General features: G+C 32.8%; 1 protein-coding gene across 1 annotated transcript in view; it reads right to left on the bottom strand.

The window, feature by feature from the left end:
• Positions 1-15,145, bottom strand: part of LOC123716020 (protein doublesex) — a 131,580-nt gene that overhangs the window by 48,046 nt on the left and 68,389 nt on the right. The gene's annotated exons all lie outside the window — the stretch shown is intronic.

The following is a 15,145-nucleotide window of genomic DNA, read 5'->3' as shown; positions in this document are numbered from 1 at the left end:
CAGTTTACAGCCTAGACTTTTAACTAAACAGCGCAGTATAACTAGCGGCCTGAAATATATTCAGCCGTAGTGTTTGTTACAACATGTTATAAACTGGCTTGCTAAAGCGTAGGTCATTCTTTCGATTTGGCAGAAATAAAGTGAAACATCTGACATAAAATATATTTATTTAAAAATTAAACTGTTCGAGTTAGTCAAAGATAAATTCACATTATTATGGTCACTATACTCTACTATTGTACTTGTTGTTTTTTATTAAAATTTGGTAATCAAAACACCATGAAAGTTGTGGTTTTCCGACGCCATATTGGCAGTTTTATTTTGAGTTTGAGAGTGGCGGAAGTGGAACTAAATTTAAATTAACAGTCAACAGGCTAGGCAAGTAATAAAACGTCATCGATCCATGTCAATGCCTAGCTGTTAGATGACCTGGCTGAATGTCATTAAGGCCGCTTGTTAAACGGCGCTGTTTAGTTAAAAGGCTAGACTGTTAATTAAATGCATACTATTACTATTAGACGTAGACATAAGATTTATTACTAACTTTACACACAAAATAACTTCTTATAAGAATCAAAAACATGAAAGAAAAAAGTTTTTAAGGTACAAGGTACATTTTGGGTGTGTAATGTATGTGTGCTGTGGTTGTGGCCTAGCCTTGGCTCAGAATTATAGTGTGGAGCAGACATGTTCCACTACTGGTCATTCTGCCAGAAACCACAACAGTTCGTTTCAGATGTAAAAAAGAAAAATAATGTAATAACACTATAAAAAATTATATTAGTTAAATTTAACAGTGTAAGTTAAGACGTCTTGGAAGATTTCTGTTTAAAAGTATGTATACAGGAAAAAAGAATAATACTTGTTAAGCAATAGATAAATAAATATTTTAAGAGCAAATTAGAAACTAGATTTCGTGGATTTTTTGTTGATTAACTAGATGTACTTTATAACTGCGGCGAGAATTTCATTTTAGTTGAAGATTTTATTACATTATATGGCAACTCTATTTATTTGCATTTCAATTTTAGAGGGCACTTAACAAAGGTCCATTTGAAATATGTATTAAGTAGCACCAAGAAGAAATGTTATATAAAGTATTTGCATAGTAAGTTGAAGTATTTTTATTTATTATTAATAAAAATAGCTAATTATCTTATCATAACACGTATGATAGTGCAAAAATAGTACACAAGAACTAGAGACAACAAGAACAATATAGAGACTCTATTAAGGGTAAGGCTGTGACTGTGAGTTGTGTTATTGGACATTTTCGTATGTTAAATATCCATATATAATTTGTTAATAAAACCGGGGATAAACGGGCAGGAGGCTCACCTGATGTTAAGTGATACAACCGTTCATGGAGACTCTCAATACCAGAAACCAGGAGGTTGCCGGCCTTTTTAAAATTGGAAGGCTCTTCTTGAAGGGCCCTAAGAAGAATTGGTGCAGAAATAATTCAGTGGGCATCTGTTTCCACGTAGAGGTACGTGGCAGAAACTGCATTAAAAATCGCTCAGTTGTGGAACAGCTGTCGTTGAGATGACACAAAAATTAGGTTAGACTTAAATTAATTTAGGCTAGAAACTAATATTCCATGAAGACTCAGTGAATAGACAATAGAATTAAAAAAAAATGTTGCAAAATTCTTTCGCGCCAAAATGTTAAGTTCCAGCTATCAACATTTAATAAATCCCCATCATGAATATATTACAGCTGGTATAACTCACCAACATAATATTTGAAACTAATGCAAACTGATGAAAAAACAAAACTCCTTATATTTTTTTTAATTGAATAAGACGATAATCTTTTACGAATACAGTATACAAACGCATTCTAATTAGTCTCTATAAATTTGGGTTCACGCTCTGATGAAAACATGAGTTAAATGAGTTAAACAGTGTAATAAGATTTTATTAAAAACGAGGTAATTGTTTTTCAAATATATTCTCAGTACATATGTATTCATTTTAATAAACATAGTATATAACAATATATAAATGATACTATATTTAATATTAATTTCCGTTTTGTAAAGTTTAGTTCAAGATTGTAGAGAGAAATACGTAACCTAGTAACCGAGCAAATTGAACTCTGCAACGTTCACTGGGCCAACAAACTGCAACTTTGTAGTTCAGCCTTGACACTGACGAAGAATTCCATAGTAATGAGACTTACCGGCGTTTTTGCAGGACGAGGAAATTTGTTTACAATGTGATAATACGATAGACTACAGACTGTAGCAACAATGTTCAGTTCTTAATTCAAAACAAACACTTGTTGGCGCGGCAAAGCGTTACTAAATGCAACGAGTTTATGCTGAATAGGGAATAGAATTGATTTTTGGTTTAATTCAAGCAATTTCACTTTTTAGGTTCGTGAAAAACTCTTTTAACGCGGATTAAGTCATATGTTTTCATAACATAACAACATATTATGTTACATACAAAATATATATAACAATTTAAAGCGATTGGAATGCGTCTTGAAGCTGGTTAAGTATTTACGACGAGGTGGAAGATGTTGTATATATTGCAATGTTTCTAAATATGTATAACAAAAAAAATTGGGTATACTTTAAATATAATCGGACAAATATACATTATGTTACGTTTACTAAGTAAATATATACATTCTGACAACTTGGTTAACAGATCAGATAAAATGTAGTTTTGATTACATTTATTCACAAGAAACTGAATGACAACTGAAGTTTGACAAATGACTTATCGTAAATGACATTTACATAGTCATAACAGTGACACAGACTATGATGAAACTAAAACTACTGTTAACCCTAAATTTTTAATCCCTAAGAATAATATAATTAAAGATAATTTATTAATATTGAAATAACTTTATTTTGCTTCCCAAAAGGATGCCGTGACGTAATTACTTTGTGTATTAAATTACTCACAAAAATAATACAATTAAACTCTAATGTAGTAATTTGATATTTATTTTTTAGCTAGTAATATTAATTGAGACCGATAAAATTAAATTATAATTATAATGAAATTCATGATAAAAACTATATTCACCTCACCGTCGTAACCAGCTCTAGTTGTTCAAAGATAATTTTATATAACGAAAATTATAATTTAAACCAGTTTTAGACTACAAGTTAGCTCTTAACCTAGCTTGTAAGAGTCTTAAGGTATAAGACCACTTGTCTGAATGGTGGGAGTTCCTCAGAAACGCTAACGTCAAAAGAGCATTGCTGGCAATCATAAAACAAGCAATGCGCAAACAACTGTAATTAAAAAAAAAAAGTTTCTTTAACGAGTAGAATATGAAATTGTACTTAGAATAAAGCGATGGCGCTAGAACCTTTTTGATCTTGGTCTCAGATTTATGTATCTGTTTCATGATCATTTGTTAATCGAATAGGCAAGTAGGTGATCAGCATTCTGTGCCTAACGCACGCTGAAGCCACTAGACCAACACTGCTCTGAAATTGTACTTATAGATATCAAATTAAAGGTTAACAGGAGTTTTAGTTAAATCGTAGTCTGTGTCACTGTTATAACTTTGTAAATGTCAAACACGAGTAGTCAGTTGTCAAACTTCACTTGTCATTCTTTTTCTTGCGAAGAAATGTTAAGAATAAATGTTTTTCAAAACTACATTTCACTTAATTATACATAAATAGCACAATTCAAAATACTTTTGGGCTTCCAAATAGTGAATATATATTTACCTTAAATCACTTATAATGTAATAAACGAATGCTAATAGAAATTATAAGGACTGTATCCATATCCTTACTTTACGTTACAATAGCTTACTATAAATATATTAAGGCTGTATCTAGTTTAACAATATATAAGTTAAAAGATATAGAAGTTGAATAATAAGTTGCAGCTGAGTTTCATCATCGGAAGTCAAGGCAATCATGGGAGGACGTAAATAGTCAATGTTACATCTATAATAACTGTCAATGTTAGAAAGGAATTTGGTATAGGCTCAAGATGCTTCTAGTTTAACGCCGATCAGTTTCGCGGTCAGTTGGAGGGAAAGGCTAAATAAGCCTCCAAAAAGCTTGGTTTTGCTTCTCAAGGCAAGACGGTACTTCACTCCGAGTCACCGCTTTAAATGTATAAAGCGCAAATTCCGCCCCACATGGAGTACAGTTCACACCTCTGGGCGGGTGGTCCCCAGTACCAGCTCCTTCGAGTTGACCGTTTCCAACGAAGGGCGGGTCTATTCGTAGACGAGTTCAGAGAAGTTGTTCGGAGTAATACCTGCAGCTGTTTCATCATCGGACGTCGAGGCAAAATCCGAAATTCCACCCCTATCGCCCCGGCGTCCGTCGTTCCACAATTAAGCGATTTTTAAGGCAGTGTGTGGAACCAGATGCCCACCCTCCTGGCAATGTTAGTGTTCATTGGCGGTAACTCTTAACATCGGGTGAGCCTGCCCGTTTGCCAAAGTGACATAACAACATATATAATTACTTTAATTATTTGCGATGCAAAGACTGATGAATGTCATTAGGATACGTCAGCAATTTGACCTTTTTACTACTCGATGCATTTCAATGGTAAGTGCTATTACAAAACATATAAAGCTAATTATGATCTATTTTTAAAACTATGACAAATGGTACGCTAAAGGAATTGAATTATGACCGGGCACTAAACAAAATCACTCAGCGTAGGTTTAATTTTATATATGTATATGATGCTTGAATCAAAACCAACATATAGGTATTGATATATAAATGCCTCGGTATAAAAAATAACACAAAGTCACCTCTAAATTTTACCTATTTTTTTTTCAAATCATGGTGAGTATTATCGAGCCAACAAATTAATAAGTTTGCTAAGAAGGCTAAGAAGTTACTGCTACAAGCAATTTTTTAAATATATTACGAGTTATTTAAATAACAAGCGTTTCGCGAGTTATGTAAACTAACTCCAGTTAAGTTACATATAAATATTTTAATTACTGATTGGAAGCGTAAACAATCGTACACTTGATGCACTAGTTTCAGTCACACTCGTAAATTATATTTTTAACATTCTCGTCCAATAACATAAGTGTCATTAAGATTTGTGGACCCTTAGATACGCCAAGTTAGTTTCTACGACGATCGCTTTGTAATGCAGACAGTTTTTAGGTTGAAGAAATCTCATAAAACTTTATTCATAAACTCAATTTCATAATTAATTAATCTTTAAGTGTATTTGAATATTTTAATAACTTTAAATTATTATTAGAAAATGTCGGTGTTAAAAAATCCCGCCCTTTTCTGTTAGGCAGAGACCTATAAAATTGCCCTTGTAAGTCATAATTGCGGTACAAACGTTTTCATATGGAGTTTCGGTTTCTTTTAATTTCTGCAGCGGTGTTGCTGACTTAATCACTTAACAACATTGAAGTCGGAATTGGGAGTTACAGCGTACAATGAAGGACATATCAATGGCATAATTATGTATTATTAGTTGTGAGTTGTGGTGCGGTGTTTATGTGCCGCGTATACGAATACAGTACTAAAATATAGCAAAAAAACACTTCTCCATTGTATAGATAATAGTGATAATCATACGTAGATACGGTTCTTTGCCGCCATCTTTTTTTTCTTTTTTATTTGTATAAACATAAATATCACCTTATAACATATAATATACCTTCAAGTCTGTAAAAATCAAACATTCTCATATTAGGATTTAAAATTTTCGAAATAAAACAAAACATTGGGAATATATTTCTTTAAACGATATTTTCACCTTAAACATCCACAGACTATAGACATAAGTAAATATTTAGTTTCGCTATGTCTACACTACTAGCGCGTTGCATATTGAACGATGAAACACGATTTGCAAGAATTGTTAATATGTTACTTGCAAGGCTACTTGTACACCTGCACATGCGTATGTTCAGCTGCAGGAATTACCAACAAATACTGTTACAATTTTTTTTAATTTTGAAATCTGTGACACTCAGAAAATCGAACGTGTAGAAACAGGTCCTGTATTAGTGTTATAGCTATACAACAGTGCCTGAGTTCAACGTACGCTTACAATGTAACGACTATAAGGCATGTCGTTCATCAAACGTTTTTATCGCAACGTTTTTACTGAGGATATATTTTAAATAGGGGAAAAATTAATAGATGCTAATTATGATTGATCTAATACTTTGCAATTGAAAAATATGTGCGTCTTGGATGCGTCATGACATAGCTACATTTTACGTTGTAGTAGAGAAACTATTATAATATATCGATGGCTCGTTAAAAAAAAACTATACCGATAAAATGAAGAACGAGAACAATTAGTTCCTGGTTAAATAACTCATAAATCTTTTGCTTGTCCATATCAATTAACAATTGAATAATTTAAGCATTATAAAATGGCTAATGATTAAATGAAATATGAAATTTGATATGGTGTGTGAATAACTGACGTATTTTTCGTTCGTTTTGCCCTGCATTGTCTTGCAAGAAAAACTTTGCACCATTATTTAATTTGTACAACCGAGCTGAGCTGATTATTGTATTGTTTTCAAATAAAGAACGTATTATGAAAGGACAAGAAAATTATGATTTGATGAATTTTGGCTCAAATAATTGTAAAAATCGCATTTAAGATATGAAAATACTTTTAGCGTATATTTGATTTTCGAATTGAAGACTTTTTATATTGTACAATATTTTATAAAAAATATTCCTCCCTTTTAATAAAAATAAATAAATTAGCATACTAGTTTAAACCACTAACAAGTTAGTCTTTCCATCAATTTTAGTCGCTGTTATTTCATTATGTGGTGTTATAACCTAACGGAAACTAGGTTGTCACTGGGCGCGTTTAGTTTTTTATATAAAACTCAGAGTTCGCCTGTGGCTTCTCTACAATTAAGCTTACGTTATAAATGCCAATTGTCTATTAATACAATATTAATGATACGCACTTTATAACGAACGACAACTATAACTTTAAACGTGTTTTTTTTAAAGTATGGGTTTCTTTTCAAGTGTTCGACCCTTGTAAAGATTACAAGAGTGAATTTTACTGTTATGAGTGATTTTTTTTATTCTCTCCACACTTAAAATTTTAAGAATTGACATCTATCGAATTTTTAAAATCTAAACAAAAACCGCACGTAGTGTGAATGCTAGTGATCTTCAATAAAAACTAAATATCTTATATGACTTTAGTTTGTTTGTTTGAATCCGTCCATCTCAGAAACTATTGAGATTTAAAAAAAAACGCTATATCCATACTGGTAGTGAAACCGAAAATCACAGATAGTAAACTAAACAATAATTACTATAAGATCCAGTCTAACAATAAGATCAAATATGACACCCTCGTTAACCACGAATTAATGTAATAGATTCGTAAATGTTAAAAAAGATTTAATGACCTCCCATCATCATCAATGGCGATACAACCCCTTGTGGAGTTCCTTGCCTCCTCAAGTACATTCTGCCATTGCTATATATATTGTTTCGAGGTTATTTACCTTAACTACAATTTTCTTCGTCCGATACAGTATACGGTACTCCATTTCACGTAAAAGATAAAGCCAAAAGTAACTTCAGATGAAAGAAGTGATGTAATATTTTATAACATAATTAACTTAATTAACGCCACAGAAAACACTTCTTGAATTTCACCCCTTGTGGTTTAAACTAACCACATAGAAAGTGATACGAGTTATAGCTATTACAAGTATTATATCAAGTTGTACCTTATTTTAGTCAAATTGGTATGCTCTTTTCTTGAAGGACCCTAAGTCGAATTGGTTCGGAAATACTTCAGCTCGCAGCTAGTTGCACAAGTGCACTACAAAAACTGCCTTACGAAACGATCAATTGTGAAACGACGGACGTCGAGGTGATACGGCTGGTATTTCGGATTTTGCCTTGACGTCCGATGATGAAACTCAGTAAGTTCATCATCGTCTTTTCAACACAGCGTGTACACCATTAAGTACATGCTGTCCTCGGCGTCCGTCCAATTCGACTTGGGGTCCTTCAAGAAAAGAGCGTACCAATTCATAAAAGGCCGGCAGTTAACCGTTGCAATGGTGTAGTTAGAACAGGTTATGTGTCAAATTTTGGGAGCACTGTGGATTAGGATTTTAATTGAAGGATAAGTAGTTTGGCCATGTAGAACGGATGAATGTGAAATGGTTAACAAGTAGGATACACAAGGGAACCGTGAATGGTGGTTGTGATCCATCCCCGCAAGTCCTGGAATTTATGTAACCTGCAGAATTGCGAAAAAAAATAATAAAAGGCCTTCTGGCAATGTCACTCCATATCACTAAACATCGGATGAGGCTCCGACCCGTTTGGATCTCGTATATTTAATAAAATAGTATTTGCTTTAGCTTAGTACTTCGTTTAAACTAATATACACACACGCATCACTAAAACACATATACACTTAACAAGTCAACGTTCTAAAACAAATGTAGAACAAGAATATCTATTATTTGTATGTTTTAAAGCCATTATTTTCAGCGATTGTGAATTTTAATTTGTAACAAGTGCACTGGTCTATCCAATGAATGTCTTATCTCTTAATAGCTGTAATCCACGTTTTATAGCCAATGGGCCTGTAAACTATTTACTTTATTGACAACAACTTGATAGTAGTTTTCGAACTCAACTTAAACAAGTTTATGTATTTATATTATGCTATAAAAACTACTACATATATTAATAAATATTAATACCATATCAAAATTGTACATTAACACTAGTATGTAATCTACAATTCTTTTAGTATATATTACAAACATTAAGATCTCCATAGAACGTCACCTGATTTAACGACGACCTCTCTAAAGCGTCGAAATCAATTGGCTTTGATTGGTTTTGCTCGTCTTCCATACAATGATACACTTAACGTACACTTGAGTAATAAAGTACCTACTTTTTAAGTTGCTAAAATTAGTAAAAACTGCGCAGCTGTGTACATTCTTTTGTCGCTTTATTACCCTAGGCCGCAATAAACTAGACGGTCGGCGTCATGCATACGAACTTTCTAAGAAATTCGTCGAACGTCAGAACGTCCCCTGATTTAACGACGACCTCTCTAAAGCGTCGAAATCAATTGGCTTTGATTGGTTTTGCTCGTCTTCCATACAATGATACACTTAACGTACACTTGAGTCATAAAGTACCTACTTTTTAAGTTGCTAAAATTAGTAAAAACTGCGCAGCTGTGTACATTCTTTTGTCGCTTTATTACCCTAGGCCGCAATAAACTAGACGGTCGGCGTCATGCATACGAACTTTCTAAGAAATTCGTTTACTGTTTACAAATTGGGATTGCTTGTACATGTAGATTGTTGTTGACCATGACTCATAAGTGGGAGTCATGGATTATCTATACGTTTTTCTTCTCTCCATTTAACGACAAATAAAAAATATAAAAAATCATAAAACATAAATGAAACACTTGGTTTGAAGCTGGGTAACAACTGGCTTTAATTGTTTATAAACATCAGCTGGTAACAAACATAAAATTAAAGGTAGTGGAGTTACGACGATAACAAAGACGAACTTGGCTTAAGCCAGTGATACTTCAATACAAGTACAATTGACCCTTTTGAACATTAACACAAGAATGTTGTATTACAATTTATGATTGCGTGCTTTATTAACGCTTCTAATTATTACCTAATAAATATATGTAAATTAACTAATGTTAGGTTACTAAACTCTCGCAAGGCAGTCCTTCCTGCCGTAAAAAGTTGTGAGATCCGTGTCGATTTAATTATTCAGTCCCTACTTAAGGGGCCTTCTGTCTTAAGTTATTACGTAATTGGCTATTAAGTATATTATTATTTGTATGTTTAAATTAACATTTATGTATATTATTTGTGCAGCTGTGTGTATCTAGAAAACCGGACCGAAATTGCAAAAAAGTTTTACGTGGCTCATATACTAAATACTATTTGTAATGTATATTTAAACCTTCTATGTTAGAAGTCTATAGTTTTGATTATATGCCAGTCGGTTAGTGAATGACAAAATTAAAAAAAAATCTAAATATAATTCTTAAACTACTAGTTCAAATTAAATGACTTCATTTAATTTAAACGGTATTTTTATATATTATACAATTCCTGTTTAGTAACTAAAAATACAGGCATCTAATTTAATTAAATAATTTTATCGACAACGATATTACGATAATACGAATTATAGGGGCTCGAAAATAGCCTAAACTGCTTTGAGAAAAGATGGTAAGGCCGTTCCACTTTTTCCTCTACTTGTCGAGCATACTGCCGTGTTCCTTAGTAAAAAGCTTTTCATTTCGAATACCCTAATCCAGCCGGAAAAAAGTTTTATACTGAGATTTTTAATATTATATTTTATACTTTGTTACATTGACTTACCAAATTATAAGCGGCAAAATCAATTCCGAACGTTACATTATCCTAGTTCAATTGTATTCCCTTTCTAACATTTAACCCATAATTTATTGGTAAGTTACAAAGTACATTTCAAGTTATGCGCAATCGTTACTGTTAATTGTGTATCATTATGCTAATCGTTATATAAATTGTATAAAATACACTTAACGAACTTTACTTATACATTGACTTATACATATAACGTTTATTAACGGAAATTCATATAACTTTTTGGTTATACGTTATGAAAGCGTTGCTACAAACTCGAGCCTTCCAAAAACGTACCGATTTATAATAATTTATTTGCAACAGTATGGTACAAAAATGTTATGGTGGTACAATCTAATATTCGTCTTAAAACACTATCAGTCATATTATTATAGTCAATTCTTGTATTATTTTTTCACTACATCATTACATTATTAAAATAAATTATTACGTTATCAAATTAATATTAATTATAATGTTTCACACAAATAATCATTAATGGAATCATACATTATTTACAAAAGTAGTACATTAAGTCGATTTTTAAATATTCTATTAGGAAGATCTTTCAATGTTTTTGGTAAATGATTATAAACCATGATTGCTAACCATAAAGTGTTTTCCCTATATAATTACTCGACGTCATACCCTGGCTCGCGCTATCGAAGTTGTTACCGCTTAGTATCGAGTTTTTCGAACTTAACCAATTAGGTAGTCCTTCAGGTGACTGACTACCTCACGACGCCCCTAGCCGAGGGCCAAGTCGCAGGAGACGCCATTGCGAACTTGGAACGTGTCCATTCTCGCCGAGCTTAGCTATATAGGCCCTTAAGGCCAACAGCGAGCCATTAATAAAATAACCACTGGGACCTTCCGGCCAGTTAGTGGTTAGACTTGTCGATTCTCCCTTTAGGATGGAGAAACAGAAGCCAACCCTTCCTCCACACTTTAAAATTGTACAATACTTTTTTATTCTTAGTCTTTTACAGCCACAAAATCTAGTATTACAGGTTGTAATTGCGCCGGATAGGAGACCAGCTGTCGAATCTGGGTTTGATCGACTCGTAGCAATTACGACTGGTATGTGGAACCAGGCGTAAGTAAATGTGCAAATTCCTGATAAAAAACAGAATACATCAAACGGTTCACAATTTAAATAAATAATGCATATGTGCAATAATAAGCAGATGTTTTCACCTCATGACGTAGTCATAAGAAGTAGCTAGTTCTTAGATCAGTGTTATTATCACACCTGTGCCACACGACACTTCATAAACCATAAAGGTTCAAGTTCCAATACGGAAACGACGGGATGAGTAATTAAAACTTATTAATTGCACCGCCATTCTAGATCGTAAAATCCTCGCCTTCACTACTAAAAGTGCTCTTAGTAATAAAATAAGTTTTCCTTTAAACCTTTAAAAATACAGGCTCGTTCGAGCTAGGAACGAAATTCGATGGCAGTAAAAAGAGCTGGGTTTTATGAGCCTGACTGTACACAACGAACCAGGGTTGCCACAAATAACTAACTTGGCAAAGGTTTGATTTAATCTTTTATTTATGGCAATATACAGCGTTTACAATTTTCTTATCCTACATAGTAATAATTATTATTAAATAGAAAATTATAACAAAGCCCTTTACTACAGGGACCATTTCCTCATTATTGAGATACCTATTGGATTAGCGAGGAATATACTAGCTCTGGGGTCGCCGGTGTTATCTACCATCTATAGGAGGTTGGAGGTGGGCACATCTTCTCCGTTTTACTTCTTTTACCTTAGGATTTGTCCTAGAGCGCTCCCTCTTTCGTTGCTGCCTCCTTCTGAAGCACAACTTGCTCACATGGATACCACGGTATTCAATACCACGACACATTTTTGGATAACACAAGCCAGAGGAAGTCACTAAGGTACCCAAGAACAAATACTTCCATCATAATATAATATTAGGTTATAATCAATAATTGTATGATTAAGTAGCAACACTTTACGACATTTTGTAGTCTGATTGCATTAGATTTACAATAGTGTGCAATAAAAACGATACTACGGGTTAAATGCTAAGCCAGATTACGTTTATTAACTGATAAACCTTATCAGTTCTTAAGACATCCTTTGATTTAATACATTATGGTAACTATAGATATTTAAAAAAATTCAATAGATGATAGAATGGAAAGAAGACGAAACAGAAATATTTAAAAAATATCAACTCTAAGTAGGAGTCGCTCCATAATCCGTGGAGTGAATAAGTGCTAAGTGGATACCAATTATCCACGTGACGGTACCAGATCGCGAGGACGCCGGCCTTGGTCAGTCGATCTGGTGCAGCTAGTCGTTGGCACATGGACCCGGCAAGCAAGGGAAGTTCTAAAAACTTATAGTTAAGGATTTGTATTATAATTATTGAATTGTAGCATTTTTTAATAAACGGCATTATTATTATTATTATGCAAGAGGTATTGGTACTTATTCTCGGAATTTAAATCGTTGGACGCTTCAATTGTGGCAGAAAAAAATGCAGAAGATACGAAATGGTTTTGTTTAAAACGCACGCGTTTAAATTGTTATGCAAACAAAATGTGATTAACACTCTGCTCTATTTATTTGCAATTGGCAACCCTGTGGCGACTCGTCAGAGGCGCGTGACTTCTTAGCTAACCATGCGCTTTGATTAGTTCGCGAAAATGCACTACCAAGTAATACGACCTAATCCTGTCCGTAACTGGACATACGTGCCTGCTCGTAGACGTCAATGTCAATTAGTCTCCTTTCCTGCATACATTTTGATATAGGTTATATGAATGGAGCACAAATTTACCTTACTCTTCTATCTTGTCTATAAGGTAAGATATTTTTACTTTTTATTTTCCATGTATCCATTTTTAGTTTAGATTTTTTATTGTTCCTGTTCACTCTTAATAACAATATGTAATATGTATTTATGCACTTATTATCTAGTTCGATACATTTTTCTTCTCTTCTCAAAGTGGTTGCTTTGAAGAGATCGCTCGAAAGCGATAAGACCGCCAATTAAATTTTTATATTGTAATGCAACGAAGTGGTAATAAATAAAAATAAATGATAACATAGGGAGTATGCTCGCTCAAGAATGAAGAAAAATCAAGGACTTGATACAGAAATCTGATGCCAAGGCCGACTAACATTTTTCTGTTAACACAGTTTTTATTAAGGTAATCGTTATTCCTGTCGGGGTTAAAATAGGAACATAAGTGATTGTCAAGGATGTATTCGGCACGAATCTTATTCATTCGAGATTCACGCATGTACTCTCAGCACAAACATTTAAAGACATCTATTGTATACGCACTTGATAGTATGAGCAAACTTTGCAAAGTCTTTCTGTGCATAACATGTAGATTACTATATATTAGATATACTCTTATACAGTGAGGTAGGTTTCCTATTAGGTCGAATTACGCCCTCGTAAGGACCAGTATCTATACTCAATTATTTAACCAATTTTCTGTACTATATTCAGTCTCTATTCGCTTCGCTCCTTCTCTTCTCTTCCTCTCCTCCTCTCTTCCTTAAAATCTCTACTGTACAAAATTACCAGTCTAAATCGTATCCCTAGCTTTCGTAATAACTGTCTTTTCCGTATGTCCTTTTTTCAATATTGTCCTGATCAATTCACATAATGTTTTAATTTCTTTGTTTGGTCCATTAGTTTTGTCTAAACAACTATATGTATTATGTATTGTTTCACTTCTTGCGCTTACCTTATCTAATTTACTTTTTTGTGTTAATAAATAAAGTAAATATATATATTTATTTATTTACTTAGGTACATACATCACATATAATGCATTTTCTATAGTGTAAGTTACAATCAACTTTAAAATACATGACAATTACGATATACAATTTTTACAAAAAATATTATACACCGAATACGAATTTTAGATATTACAAATAATTTCCAAATACAGATAGGTGCTTGAACTTCAGTTTGGTTTTTACACACGGAATTTGGAAGATTCTGGTAATTTGTAACGTTTGGAACACTATATTAGGCATAATATTTTTGCTTACATAACCAGTACGGTTATTATTTACATTCCCCTTTATAGACTTTTAGATTCAATTGATTTATTACATAAATACGTAGAATCTTTGAGATTCCCATTTTGCAATAGCTGACTGTCAAGACAACATATGCGTGCCCCGAGGTATGAATGTCTAGATTTAACGATCGTGAATAAAATACAAATTATTCCATTATACGCAAAGTCGATAAATACAGGTTATTTAAAAGACATATTTATAAATGGTATTCTATTAATATACGTAATAGTTTCAAATAAATATACATTTTTTATTATACAGTCCGTTACGAAAACAAAACCCACGAAAAAAAAGAAGTTTATCTTACAGTTCAAATTCTAAAGCAGAGTATTAAAAAACATATGAAATTTAAGACTATATGTTAGTTATGCAATACATTTTGTTTGAATTTTGAATTCTATTCACGCCATACTTGAAGCTTTTATCCTACGGGGAAAGTCCTCAACCTACTTATATCCAGACACCCCTTAGACTGGAAACCCTCAATAATTATCCAATTTAACCAATACAGTATAACATTTTCTACGCTAAAATAATAGTTTAGTAAAAGATATCTTGTAGAGCAAAAAGAAGTACCAGTTCTCGTAACTAATGTAAATTTAGAATATTATTTTATTTTATGAAATATTGCTAACGTAACACAAGTATTTGATGCTACTTGTGTTACGTTAGCCCCG

The sequence above is a fragment of the Pieris brassicae genome, chromosome 11 (genome assembly GCF_905147105.1).
Source record: "Pieris brassicae chromosome 11, ilPieBrab1.1, whole genome shotgun sequence".
NCBI classification, from domain to species: domain Eukaryota; kingdom Metazoa; phylum Arthropoda; class Insecta; order Lepidoptera; family Pieridae; genus Pieris; species Pieris brassicae.
Note: the sequence above shows the minus strand (reverse complement) of the source record. Positions and strands in the feature narration are given on the sequence as shown.